Below are 13,477 nucleotides of genomic sequence, written 5' to 3'. Positions count from 1 at the left end.
ATGTATTTTCAGCGTGAAGAACTTCCTCTTAGTATTTTTTTTTTTTTAAAGAAAGTCTGCTAGCAATAAGTTGTCTCAATTTTTGTCTATCTGGGAATGTCTTTATTTTGTACTCACTTTTGAAATAATTTTTCTGGATATAATTGTTCTTGGTTGAGAGTTTTCTTTTATACTTTATGTCATTTGGGCTTACATTTTCTTCTGATGAGACATCAACTATTAATCTCAGTGGACTTCCCTTGTATGTGATGAGTTTTTTTCTTGCTTCTTTAAAATGTTCTTTCAGTCTTTGTCTTTCAACATTTTTAAATATTATATGCCCAGGTGTGAATCTCTGTGTTAATCCCACTTGGATTTTGTATGTGATGAGTTTTTTTTTTTTTTTTTTTTTATTTCTTTAAAATGTTCTTTCATTCTTTGTCTTTCAACATTTTAAATATGATATGCCTGAGTGTGAATTTCTGTTAACCCCACTTAGATTTTGTTGAATTTATTCGATTCATAGATTAGTACATCTCATGAAATTTGAGGGGCTTCCTTGGTGGCTCAGTGATAAAGAATCCTTCCAGTGCAGGAAATAATAAATATCACTTGCACTTAAACCTTCCAGTGCAGGAGACATGGGTTTGATCCCTGATCCAGGAAGGTACCACCTGCTATGGAGCAACTATTTCCATGTGCCACAACTATTGAGCCTGGGCTCTACAGCCCATTCTCCACAACAGGATAAGTCAAGGAAATGAGAAGCCTGTGTACTGGAACTAAAGTGCAGTCCCTGCTAACCACAACTAGAGAAAAGAAAAGCCCACAGAGCAACAAAGACCCAGCACAGCCAAAAATAAATAAATAAAATTATTTTAAAAATCGAGGAAGTTTTCAGTCACTGTTTCTTGTAATATTTTTTCCACTTCTTTCTCTCTCTTCTCTTCTTCTTGTACTCCCATTATGCATAGGTGGTGTGCGTAATGTCTGTATTTCTCTGTTCATTTTTCATCATTCTTTTTTCTCTTTGTTCTTCAAATTGCATCAAAACTTTATCAATCCATTTTCCAGTTCACTGATCTTTTTTTAAAAAAATAACAGTTTAGGAATTCCTTGGTAGTCCAGTGGTTAATAATCCACCTGCCAATGCAGGGGACATGGGTTTGATCCCTGGCCCAGAAAAATTCAACATGCTGCAGGGCAGCTAAACCTGTGCACCACAATTACTGAGCCCACACTGTAGAGCCTGTGAGCTGCAAGTACTAAGTCAGTATGCTACAACTACTGAGCCCAAACACCTAGAGCCTGTGCTCCACAAAAAGAGAAGCCACTGCAATGAGAAGCTTGTGCATGACAACAAAGAGTAGCCCCCATTCACTGCAAATAGAGAAAGCCTGTGCACAGTAATGAAGACTCAATGCAGCCAAAAATAATTGTCAGTTTAGATCTATTATTGATCCCCTGTGGTGAATTTTTTATTTTAGTTATGGTATTTTTTAAATCTTTTGAAATTCTATCTGATTGTTTAAAAAATAACTTCTACTTACTGATATTCTGTGTATTGTCATCATAGTATACTTTATTTCCTTAAGCATGATTTCCTTTAGTTCTTTTAATATTTATAATGACTGCTTTGAAGTTTTTAACTCTGACATCTGGGCCCTCTCAAATAAGTTCTGTTCCCCTTCCTCCTTATATGGGTCAGGATTTTCTGTTTCTTTGCATGTCTCATACTTTTGTTGAAGACTGGTCATATTTTGTGATGTACTGTAGCAACTCTATGTAGTGATTCACTGCCCTCTCTTTTTGAGCTTGTTTTTATTTTGTTTTGTTTATACTTGTTTGTTTAGTGATGTACCTAGACTCTTTTAGTGAAATAGTCTTCTTCCACAGTGTGATGTCACTCCTCAGAGAGTATAGCCTTGATTGTGCACAATCACCTTGGGATGGCATAGGTTTTAGCAGGATTCTTTTTGACTATATCTTTACCTGGTTTCTAAGTTGTCTGCCTCTGTTGATATTACAGCTATTAGTCTTCACTAATTTCAGGCCGATTGCTCTATTGTTTGCAACAATGACTTGCAGAATAAATTGCTAATATCTGACTCAATTATATTTAGGCAAAAATAGTTTTTTGAGGCCAGACTTTGAGGTTTGTTCTGACCCAAAGAGGTTTCTTCTTATCTCTTTATTTTGTTTTCTCTGATAAAGTAGGTGATCTATGATTTAACTTGTTGCTCATGGAGCGCTATCAGTCTCTTGTTTATTGACTATTATCAATATCTATTGTTATGAGAATGTCCTTGGGCTTCACAAAAGTCAGTTCTTAGGGATTGCTTCTTTCCCTGTGCAAAGCTCTGAGATACTGCTCCAAGCACTTGACCAAGATGGTAGCCTCTCCTGATATGGGGTCTGCACTAAAAGAGAAAGCTGAGATGGGGGCATTTTTGGTCCCATATTATTGGTGTGCTGTATCTGGAGTACAGCCTTTTCCTGTGAGTTGGAGCTGGGTGGAGGAAGGGACTCACTGAGAATTTTTAGCCTTTGCAACTCAGCGTTGAAGTGAGAACTGCTGACAGACTTCCCCTTCAGTAAGATAGAATCCCTTGATCAGGAGCTACAAGGAGAGGAAGCACTGTTTTGGCCACATTTCCCTAGAGTGGAGCTTCTGTCAAGCTGAGCTGGGGGATGAGGAAAGGATCAAGTTATGGTTAAGGTGCTACAGACTTGAGAGTCTGGGAGTTTTGTCCTTGTGAGGGATTTGGTAGATTTTCTAGAATAAATGTTATTTTTCAAATTTTGTGCATGGCCTTAAGATAATTTCCAGAGACTTTAAATGGTTTCTTTAATACAATAATTTTCATTAGTTATGGTTGTTTGACTTGGGAATAGGTTCACGGAGCTATTCATGTAGCCTTTCTGATAGGGACAGAATGAAGGAACAAAACAAGTGATTAAATAGTTAATCCCATTAGGGGATTGTAAGTAGAAAAATATGGGAGATCCCTGTACTTTAATGGTTACTCGAGAAAGCAGGTTTGCATAACCATAAAACCAAGCACACTTGCTTAGCAACAAACCATGCAACAGAAGCATGAGACATGCCCTAAACAATAAAACAATGGTGGCATGAGACTCACATCCTGCCCAGTGAGCTCAATAAGTTAATGATCCCTAAGAATGTTTTCTGCACACTTGACAAACAATAATTTGTGGATCTAGCTTGGCTACACAGGGACAAGAAAACTCCCCTGCTCAACCCGGAGGAGGAACTAATGATGAAAACATGATGTCTACTCAAGAAAGACAAAGAAGTCTTACCCTTCCCCACTTTTCCTTTGATTATAAAATTGTAGCCCACTAAGTGCTCAGGACACAACAGTTCTTGCCCACCTGCTTATAAGCTTCACAGGTATCCTATTTTAATAAATCACTTCTTACCTACCACTTTGCTCTCACTGAATTCTTCTCTGCACTGACATAAAGGACTATGGTATCAGAGCTCTTCAGAGCCCCCTAAAATGACATCAATTGGTTTCAATCCCAGAACTTGGAATATTGTAGTCATTTAAAAATCAGGCAGGAAAACAACATACACAAAGATAAACTGAAAAATGAATTAAAGACCAGAAACTATACTCTTAGAGGAAAAACATAGGCAGAACACTCTGACATAAATCACAGCAAGATCCTCGATGATCTACCTCCTAGAGTAGTTGAAAATAAAACAAAAATAAACAAGCAGGACCTAATTAAAAGCTTTTGTGCAGCAAAGGAAACTATAAACAAGGTGAAAAGACAACTCTCAGAATGGGAGAAAATAATAACAAATGACACAACTGACAAAGGATTAATTTCCAAAATATATAAGCAGCTCATGCAACTCAATACCAGAAAAACAAAAAAATCCAATCAAAAAATGGGCAAAAGATCTGAATGGATGTTTCTCTAAAGAAGACATACAGATGGTGGATAAACACATGAAAAGGTACTCAGCATCACTCATTGTTAAAGAGATGCAAATCAAGGCTGCAATGAGATGTCACCTCACACTGGTCAGAATGGTCATCATCAAAAAATCTAGAAACAATAAAAGCTGGAGAGGGTGTCAGGAAGAACACTCTTACACTGTTGGTAGGAATGTAAATTGATACAGCCACTATTGGGGACAGTATGGAGATTCCTTAGGAATAAAACTACCATATTATCCAACAGTCCCACTACTGGGCATATACCCTGAAAGGACCATAATTGAAAAAGACACATGTACCCGTGTTCTTGCAGCACTATTTACAATAGCTAGAACATAGAAGCAACCTAGATGTCCTTCAACAGATGAATAGATAAAGAAGTTGTGAAACATATATACAATGGAATATTACTCAGACATAAAAGGAACACTTTTGAGTCAGTGCTAATGTGGTGGATACAGAGTGAAGTACATCAGAAAAAGAAAAACAAATATTATATTTTAATGCATACATATGGAATCTAGAAAGATGGTACTGATGGACATATTTGCAAGACAGCAATGGAGGCACAGACATAGAGAACAGACTTATGGACATGGGGATGGGCAGAAGGAGAGGGTTGGATGAACGGACAAAGTAGCATATGACATACATTATGATATGTAAAATAGATAGCCAGTGGGAACTTGCTGTATGACTCAGGGAATTCAAACCCAGCCTCTTTGACAACCTAGAGGGAGGAGTGGAATGGAGTGGGAGGTGAGAGAGAGGTTCAAGAAAGAAGGGACATGTGTATACCTATGGCTGACTTATATTGATGTATGGCAGAAACCAACACAATATTGTAAAGCAATTATCCTTCAATTAAAAATAAATTAAAAAAATTAGGTAGGAGAAGAAAAGAGTATACACTAAGTATGTTTTTATATTGCCTTTTAATATTTTCAAACATATATTAATATATATTATGCTCAGTATATAGTATAGATATATTCTCATATATATTTTACAGATATGTATAATTTTTATATATACCTAGTAGTTACTTTCATCAGTGTTCTTTATTTTTATGGATTTGAGTTGTCTGCTTTCATTTCGGTCTGATGGATTTCCTTCAGCATTTCTTTTAGTCATATTCTAGCAACACATTCTCTCAGTTTTTGTCTCAAAATGTCTTAATTTCTCCTTCATTTTTGAAAGAAAGTTTTTGTGAACATGAAAATCTTGGTGGCAGATTTTTGCTTTCAGCAGTTTAAATGTGTCATCTCAGTTCCTCTGGCTTCCATAGTTTCTGTTGAGAAATCAATTGTTGGTCTTACTTATGATCCCTTGTTCAGGGTCAGTCAATTCTTGCTATTTCAAACTGTCTACAGTTTGCTAAACTGTCTATAGTTTGACTGTGATGAGAATTTTGAGCTTCTTAATTGTGCAATTTTTTTTTTTTTAAAAATTGGGAACTTTCCTGAAATAATTTCTTTACATATTCTTTCTGCCTCCTTTTCCTTCTCCATTGAAGTAAGAATATTGCTAGTAATAAGGCAAAATGTTTGTATGCTTGGTTGTGTCCTACATTTCTTTGAGGCTCAGTTCATTCTTTTTTCCTCTTTTTTTCAGATTTGATGATATCAATTGACCTATTTTTAGATTCACTTTCTTCTGCCAGCTGAAATCTGCCTTTGAGTCTGTCTAGTGAAATTTTATTTATTTATTTTCTTAGCAAACCAAGCAAAGTGTTTATTGGAATGAAAAAGAGTATGTGTGAATAGACTCACGTGGGTGGACTCGGCAGAGTCACACTTTCATGGTACTTTGAATCACTTATATGGGGCAGTTCTTCCAATCATCTTTCTTTGGTTCTCGTCTAGTGAAAATTTAAATTTGGTTACTGTACTTTTCAACTTATAATTTCTATTTAAAACGGGGAGGGAGGAGAGAGGAGGGTTCAGGATGGGGAACACGTGTATACCTGTGGCGGATTCATGTTGATATATGGCAAAACCAACACAATATTGTAAAGTTAAAAAATAAAATAAAATAAATTAAAAAATTTTCTCTTTATTGATATTTTCTATTTGTTGAGATGTTCTCTTTCTTTTGCTTTTTAGACATAGTCTCTTTTAGTTCTTTGAACATACTTAAAAAAAACTGATTTAAAGTCTTTGTCTAGTAAGTACAAGTTCCAGTGTCTGCAGGGATGGTTTCTATTAGCCTTTATTTCCTGCTTACATAGAAGCCATTGGTGACAGATTAGGGCTTTCTTGAGTCTTTCCTGGACATGAAAACAGCCTTGAACAGGTATGTAGCCTTCTTGATTCCCAGGAATATATTGGAGTTTTTTGAAGCCCCCTGTGGACATCTCATTCCCCAACTTTCCCTTTTAAGTTTTCTTGTAAGCTTGTTTGCTACAACTGTGGTTTATTTCCTCACATTTCAGGCAGCTGTGATGTTGAATAATTTTTGTTGATTGTTCTTTGCCAACACCCTGATTAAGAGGTGTGTGCACTGAGAAAGGTTCTGAATCATTTAAAATAAAAACAAACTCTGTGAATGGGACTGTCATAGAACTTCCATACAGTTCACATAACAGTGATACTCTTAGGATTGGACTTTTGGGAAGCTGGAAATCTAATCTATTCCATCCATTGGCTGCCAAGCTGCTGACTTGCATGGCTACTATAATTGTGAAGTTATTGTTTTTCAAGACTCCCGTGGAAGTGGACAAAAGATAATGGGAATAAAACAGTTAAAATGTCAGAGTTTACTATTCTTACCAAGATTCTGTCATTTTCTTGAATAAATATTCCTCAATTTGTCACAAGCTTTTTGTTAATTTTTATGGTCCTGAAAATTTAGTTTTGACTATTTTTATGTCTTTTTAAGGCTTTTATGGTGAGCAGAATTTTTTGAGATCTTTCCTCTTTCATTCTGCTGTTCATTTTATCTTCATTTCTTGTTATTAATAATTTGCATTCTATATTTTTCCATATTTTTATTTTAAATTTATTTGTATTTGAAGTGGGGGGCTTCTTTAGTGGCTTAGATGGTAAAGAGTCTGCTTCCATTGCAGGAGACCCGGGTTCAATCCCTGAATCGGGAAGATCCCTTGGAGAAGGAAATGGCAACCCACTCTATTTTTCTTGCTTGGAAAATCCCATGGATGGAGGAGGCTTACAGGCTAGAGTCCACGGGGTCACAAACAGTTGTACACAACTGAGAAACTAACACTAATTAACTAGGTATTTGGTGAATTTATTTCTTTCTCTTTGGCCACACTGTGCAGCTTGTGGGATCTCAGTTCCTTGACCAGGGATTGAACTTGGGCCATGACAGTGGAAGCCTGAATTCTAACCACTAGACAACAAGGGAATTCCCTGAAATAAACTCCTTATAGTTATTAGATATTTGGGTCACTTTCCCCAACTGTCAATCATGGTCATTTAACACATGTATTTAGACCATTTTTTGTTTTGTTTTAATATAGAATTTAATTTTTAGAGCAGTTTTGGATTCACAGAAAGATTGAACAGAAGGTACAGAGATTTCCAACATATCCCTTGCCCCTACACTTGGATAGCTATCTCCATTATCTCCCACTAGAGTGGTACATTTGTTACAACTGATGAACTTACATTGACATGTGATTATCACCCAAAGTCCATAGTTTACATTAGAATTCACTCTTCATGTTATACATTCTATGGGTTTTGACAAGTGTATAATGGCATCTATGTACCATTATAGCATCATAGATAATAATTTCCCTGCCCTAAAACCCCTCTATGACCCACATACTTTTACCTACTTCTCCCTAATCCCAAGCAACTACTGGTCTTTTTACTGTCTTTATAGTTTTGCATTTTGGAGAATGTCAGTTGTAATCTTCTCAGAATCATATAGTACTTAGTCTTTTCAGATTGCCTTCTTTCACTTAGCAAAATATATTTAAGGTTCCTTCATGTCTTTTACGGACAAGGCAATGGCACCCCACTCCAGTACTCTTGCCTGGAAAATCCCATGGACAGAGGAGCCTGGTAGGCTGCAGTCCATGGGGTTTCGAAGAGTCAGACACGACTCAATGACTTCACTTTCACTTTTCACTTTCATGCATTGGAGAAGGAAATGGCAACCCACTCCAGTGTTCTTGCCTGGAGAATCCCAGGGATGGGGGAGCCTGGTGCGCTGCCGTCTATGGGGTCGCACAGAGTCGGACACGACTGAAGTGACTTAGCAGCATGTCTTTTAATGACTTAAGCTCATTTCTTTTTATTATTGAATAATATTCCATTGTCTGTATGTACCACAGTTTATTTATCCATTTGCCTATTGGAGGACATCTTGGTTGCTTCCAAGTTTTTGCAATTATGAAAAAAACTGCTATGTATACTTGTGTGCAGGCTTTTGTATGAACCTGAGCTTTCAAGTCCTTTGGGTAAATAACAAGGAATACAACTGCTGGATTGTATGATAAGCGTATGTTTAATTTTGGTAAGAAACTGCCAAACAGCTTATAGATAGCTAGATAGCCAACACTCTTTTTCAACAACCCAAGAGTCTTCCAAGGTATCTGTATCATTTTGTATTCTAACCAGTAATGCAAAAGAATTCCTCCCAGCGTTTGGTGTCAGTTTTATGGGTTTTGGCCATTTTAATAGGTGTGTAGTATTATCTAGTTGTTGTTTTAATGTGCACTTCCCTGATGACATGTGATATGGAGCAGCTTTTCATATTTGCCACCTGTATATATTCTTTCCCTTTCATGGATCACAGCCTTGTCATGGTGAAGGGGCTTCCATAACTCAGCAAAGCTATGAGCCATGCCCTTCAGGGCCACCCAAGATGGAGAGGTCATAGTGAAGAGTTCTGACAATGTGATCCACTGGAGGAGGAAATGGCAAATCAGTCCAGTATTCTTACCTGGAGAAGCCCATGAACAGTATGAAAGGGCAAAAATATATGACACTGGAAGGTGAGCTTCCCAGATTGGAAGGTGTCCAATATGCTACTAGGGAAGAAAAGAGGGCAATTACTAATAGCTCCAGAAAGAATGAAGCAACTGGGCCAAATCAGAAACAATGCTCAGCTGTAGATGTGTTTGGTGGTGAAAGTAAAATCTGATGCTGTAAAGAACAATATTTTCCAGGAATCTGGAATGTTAGATCCATGAATCAAGATAAATTGGATGTGGTTAAGCAGGACATGGCAAGATTGAACATCAATATCTTAGAAATCAGTGAACTAAAATGGATGGGAATGGATGAATTTAATTCAGATGACCATTATATGTACTACTGTGGTCAAGAATCCCTTAGAAAAAATAGAGTAGCACACATAGTTAACAGAAGAGTTTGAAATGCAGTACTTAGGTGCAACCTCAAAAGCCACAGAATGAGCTCAGTCTGTTTCCAGGACAAACCATTCAACATCACAATAATCCAAGTCTATGCCCCAACCACTGATGCTGAAGAAGCTGAAGTTAACTGGTTCTGTGAAGACTTAAACACCTTCTAGAACTAACACCAAAAAAAAAAAAAAAATGTCCTTTTCATCATAGGGGACTGGAATGCAAAAATAGGAAGTCAAGAAATACCCGGAAAAACAGGCAAGTTTGGCCTTGGAGTACTAAATGAAGCAGGGCAAAGGCTAACAGAGTTTTGTTAAGAAAACACGCTAGTCATTTCCAACTATCCAAGAGACACCCAACAAACTGTGGAAAGTTCTTAAAGAGATGGGAGTACCAGACCACCTTTTCTGTCTCCTGAGAAACCCATATGTGGGTCAAGAAGCAGCAGTTAGAACTGGACAAGGAACAACTGACTTGTTCAAAACTGAGAAGGGAGTAAGACAGGGCTGTATATTGTCACCCTGCTTATTAAACTTATATACAGAGTACATTATGCAAAATGCTGGGCTGGATGAATTACAAGCTGGAATCAAGATTGCCAGGAGAAATATCAATAACCTCAGATATGCAGGTGATACCACTCTAATGGCAGAAAGTGAGGAGGAACTAAACAGTCTCTTGATGAGGGTGAAAGAGAAGAGTGAAAAAACTGGCTTAAAACTCAACATTCAAAAATCTAAGATCATGGCATCCAGTCCCATCACTTCATGGCAAATAGAAGGGGAAAAAGTGGAAGCAGTGACAGATTTTATTTTCTTGGGCTCCAAAATCACTGCAGACGGTGACTGCAGCCATGAAATCAAGACACTTACTCCTTGAAAGGAAAGCTGTGACAAAACTAGACACCATATTAAAAAGCAGAGACATCAAAAAAAAAAAAAAAAAAAAAAAGCAGAGACATCATTTTGCCAACAAAGTTCCATATAATTAAAGCTATGGTTTTTCCAGTAGTCATGTACAGATGTGAGAGTTGGACCACAAAGGTTGACCACTGAAGAACTGATGCTTTCAAATTGTGGTGCTGGAGAAGACTCTTGAGAGGCCCTTGGATTACAAGGAAATCAAACCAGTCAATTCTAAAGGAAATAAACCCTGAATATTCATTGGAAGGACTGATGCTGAAGCTGAAGCTTCAATATTTTGGCCACCTGATGCAAAGAGATGACTTATTGGAAAAGGCCTTGATGCTGCAAAAGGCTATGTGCTCAGTTGTGTCTGACTCTTTGCAACCCCATGGACTGTAGCCCATCAGGCTCCTCTGCCCATGGACTTTTCCAGGCAAGAATACTGGAGGTGGCGCCATTTCCTCCTCCAGGGGATCTTCCCAACCCAGAGATCTAACTGGCACCTTTTGAGTCTTCTGCATTGGCAGGCAGATTCTTTAACACTAGTGCCACCTGGGAATCCCAATGCCAGGAAAGACTGAAGGCAAAAGGAGAAGGGGTGGCAGAGAATGAGATGGTTAGATAGCATCACTGATTCAAAGAACATGAATTTGAGAAAACTCTGAGAGATAGTGGAGGACAGAGGATTCCGGTGTGTTGCAGTCCATTGGAACACAGAGTCGGACTCGACTTAGTGACTGAACAACAATGACAACAACAGCAAAATATCTTGTTTGCTGAAGTATCTGTTAAGGTCTTGGCCCTCACCTCTCCATTTTAAATTGAACTGTTTGTTTTCTTATTGTTGAGTTTTAAGATAAGAGTTCTTTGTATATTTTGGATAATAGTACTTTATTACATACGTCTTTTGTAAATATTTACTCCCAGTCTTTGGCTTTCTCATTCTCTTGATAGTGTATCTCATAGACAAGAAGTTTTTCATGAAGTCCACCTTATCAGTTATTCCTTTCATGAATAGTGCCTTTGCTTTTGTAAAAGGTCATCACAAAACCTGAAGTCAAATAGATTTTCTTCTATGTTATTTTCTATGAGTTTAAGTCTATGATCCATTTTGAGTTAATTTTTGTGAAAATCTTTGTCTATGTTAATTTTCATGCATGCGGATGTTCAATTATTCCAGCACCATTTATTGAAATGTTTATCTTTTCTCCATTGTATTGTTTTGCTCCTTTGTATTTAAACCAATTTTTATTAATGTAATTATTGTTATATCAGTTAATTGTTATTTTTGTTTGTTCATTCTGATTTTTATTATTATTTTTTTCTTCCTTCAGTTTTGTTTTAAAGAATTCCATTTTGATATATCTATAATTTTTCAAAGTATATAGTTTTTAAGGCAGTTGCTCTAGTATCACAGTGTATTTACATAACTTATCACAGAGTACTGTTTTTTATTTATCACATTGATTAAAATGTATAAACATTATCCCTACTCACATTCTTTTATTTTCTCTCTGTATAGAATTGTTGTTTTATGGAGGAAACTATAAGCATAGTGAAAAGACAACCCTCAGAATGGGAGAAAATAATAGTAAATGAAACAACTGACGAAGAATTAATCTCCAAAATATACAAGCAGATCATGCAGCTCAATACCAGAAAAACAAACAAATCAAAAGTGGGCTGAAGACCTAAATAGACATTTTTCTAAAGAAGACACACAGATGGCTAATAAACACATGAAAAGGTGCTCAACATTGCTCATTATTGGACAAATGCAAATCAAACCCACAATGAGGTATCATCTCACAGTGGTCAGAATGGCTATCATCAAAAAGTCTACCAACAATAAATGCTGGAAAAAGTAGGGAGAAAAGGGAACCTTCTTACACTGTTGGTGGGAATGCAAACTGGTATAGCCACTATGAAGAACAGTGTAGGATTCCTTTAAAAACTGGGAATAGAACTGCCATATGACTTAGCAATCCCACTGCTGGGCATACACACTGAGGAAACCAGAATTGAAAGAGACACATGTACCACAATGTTCATTGCAGCACTATTTACAATAGCTAGGACATGGAAGCAACATAGATGTCTATTGGCAGATGAATGGATAAAGAAGATGTGGTACATGTATACAGTGAAACATTATTCTGCCCTAAAGAAGAATGAAATTGAGTCAGTTGTAGTGAGGTGGATGAACCTAGAGCCTGTTATACAGAGTGAAATATGTCAGAAAGAGAAAAACCAATATTGTATATTAATATGCATATATGGAACCATCATCACTATCTAAATGCAAAGCATGTTTATTATTCTAGAAAGAAACCCTGTACCTATTTAGTAGTCACTCCCCATCCCTAGCAACCACTAGTCCACTTTTTGTCTCTAAAGATTTATCTATTCTGGACAAGTATTAATAATATAATTGGGATCATACAATTTGTGACTTTTTGTGTCTTTTTCTTCTACTTAGTGTAATGTTTTCTAGCCTCATCCATGTTGTAGCATGTATCACTACTTCATTCCTGTTTATGACTGAATAATATTCCATTGTACAGATATACAACATTTTATTTGTTTGTTCATCATTTGATGGACGTTTGGGTTATTTCCCTTTTTTGGCTATTGTAAATAGTGCTACTATGAACAAATACTATGTATTTGTTTTAGTACTGGTTTTCAGTTTTTTTGTGTATATATCTAAAAGTGGAATTTCTGGATCATGTGGTAACTATGCTTTACCTTTTAGAAAACTGCCAAACTTTTTGAAAGTTACTTTACAACTTATTTTCCCACCAGGAATGTATGAGAGTTCCAATCACTCCCATCCTTGCCAATACTTGTTAATGTGTCTTTACTATAGCTATCTTCAGTTCAGTTCAGTTCAGTTCAGTCGCTCAGTTGCGTCTGACTCTTTGCAACCCCATGAACCGCAGCATGCCAGGCCTCCCTGTCCATCACCAACTCTCAGAGTTCACCCAAACCCATCTCCATTGAGTCGGTGATGCCATCCAACCATCTCGTCCTCTGTTGTCCCCTTCTCCTCCCGCCTTCAATCTTTCCCAGTATCAGGGTCTTTTCTAATGAGTCAGCTCTTCTCATCAGGTGGCCAAAGTATTGGAGTTTCAGCTTCAACATCAGTTCTTCCAATGAACACCCAGGATTGATCTCCTTTAGGATGGACTGGTTGGATCTCCTTGCAGTCCAAGGGACTCTCAAGAGTCTTCTCCAACACCACAGTTCAAAAGCATCAATTCTTTAGTGCTCAGCTT

Source organism: Bos indicus x Bos taurus, chromosome X, assembly GCF_003369695.1.
Source record: "Bos indicus x Bos taurus breed Angus x Brahman F1 hybrid chromosome X, Bos_hybrid_MaternalHap_v2.0, whole genome shotgun sequence".
NCBI classification, from domain to species: domain Eukaryota; kingdom Metazoa; phylum Chordata; class Mammalia; order Artiodactyla; family Bovidae; genus Bos; species Bos indicus x Bos taurus.
Note: the sequence above shows the minus strand (reverse complement) of the source record.